At 30.6% G+C, this 1,725-nt stretch overlaps 1 long non-coding RNA gene across 1 annotated transcript in view; it reads right to left on the bottom strand.

Annotated features, from left to right (window-relative positions):
- The window catches only part of LOC106459637, a 29,435-nt gene extending 28,960 nt beyond the window's left edge, over nt 1–475 (bottom strand). The window contains exon 1 of the long non-coding RNA XR_002610605.1: nt 371–475. This is a non-coding gene — a long non-coding RNA (uncharacterized LOC106459637). The remainder of the gene's footprint in view (nt 1–370) is intronic.
- Between the last annotated feature and the right edge of the window lie 1,250 nt (nt 476–1,725).

The following is a 1,725-nucleotide window of genomic DNA, read 5'->3' as shown; positions in this document are numbered from 1 at the left end:
TATAGAAGTAACTACTGTGTTTGTAACTTACAAAACAAACAGAAACCTTTTAGATACAGTAATATTAGAAACTGACAAAACATTTTAGTTATGATAAAAACAGAACCAATTAACATTGCGTCATTTGTATATAGAAGTAACTACTGTGTTTGTAACTTACAAAACAAACAGAAACCTTGCGTTTGTAATATTTTAGTTGCAATAAAAACTAAGAACGTTTAACATATCCAGAACATTTTATTCATAATGAAAAAATCGGAAGATATTTTAAAGAGAAGAACGTTAGACTTTATCATGTTGTTTCAAGAAACAACATTGAAAAGTAACACTAACTAGAGAGACTAGAACTGTTATAGTTGACAACACCTACCTGTTTCTTGGTGTCTTCTCTACGACAGATTACTTGAAGACAAGGGAACTATTAAGCTTTTGTAGAGATACATTTAAATACTTTGACCGCCCCCTTATATGTGGTTACATTTCTGAAGTCTTTGCGTTCTGAAATATTGAAATGATTGGTAAAACCGTCTGTTACGTCACGATGACGTTCTGCTGTAACCTTGTAATTGGCTCTGACTGTTAGTGAAGCACCATGCATCGTCATAAAAAACTCGATAGAGATTTAGCTTGGAATACCCAACTTCAGAGTTATGTTCTTAGTTAAACATCTGTAAATTATTTAACGACGTCCCTAGCGTGATGTAGTTAAAGGTGAACTATTTTAACATATAAAGCATATGTCAACAAGAGCCAGTTGTTTCCAGATTGGATTCAAATGTATTACTTTATAGAAATAGATTATTCCGTGGTATATTATCTATCCTTTCTAGCCTAGAAGTTTGGTTTCTTCTCGTCAATTATTTTTCTTTGTTGTTGTAAATAATTTCCTAAATGGTTTGATTTTGCGACTTATGTTTTGTGGTAATTTAACAAATCTTGATATGTACAGATTATATGTCTGTTCCCGTCTACACTTTCATTCCTATCTGTTTCTTTTGCATTTCTACTGCTAATAGAAACTCCTAACTCAAATGTCTGTCTGTCCGTGTTTATCACTATTCCTCCTTTAACTTGTAGTGGTAACTTTTATGTTCCTGAAGCTTTTAACTTGATGTTAGTACGTCACATTTTAACAAAATAAAAATAAATTTTCTGTAGAAAAGATTGTGTTATGACCAAGTATAAAATTTAAAAAAAAACTTTCTACAGAAGTTCAAATTACTGATGTTCAGAAATAAAATACATAATATCCAATTACTATTTTGTTGTAAAATTTCAACACTATTCATTTTTAATCTTGAGTTTCAAATTCCATTAAGATCCATTAGATCGACAAACTTTTAGAAATAAAGAATTACTACGATTGTGTTAATATCGTTTCATAAGGTTTAATATATTCTGTAAACATTAACATCCCGTCCCATTAAAAAACGTTGAATAGCCATGAGTTATTGTTAGATTATTATTATTTATAAAAGTAAGCACACTAATGCTAACAAGAAACAATATTAAAAACCTACGTTTCGAAAGACAACGGTTTTCTCCATCAAATCATACAAGTCTAAGTTTAAAAAAAAACACATGACGATGTGACAGACAAATGATGTCCACGAAAGAAGAGAAGAGCGCCACTATATGTATGACAACAGGACTTTGAAACAACTAATATATAAGCTAGGAATGTGACAAATTTCGTTGCCATGATTGAGTTTAGTATAATTTGGG

Source organism: Limulus polyphemus, unplaced genomic scaffold (assembly GCF_000517525.1).
Source record: "Limulus polyphemus unplaced genomic scaffold, Limulus_polyphemus-2.1.2 Scaffold641, whole genome shotgun sequence".
Lineage (NCBI taxonomy): Eukaryota > Metazoa > Arthropoda > Merostomata > Xiphosura > Limulidae > Limulus > Limulus polyphemus.
Note: the sequence above shows the minus strand (reverse complement) of the source record. Positions and strands in the feature narration are given on the sequence as shown.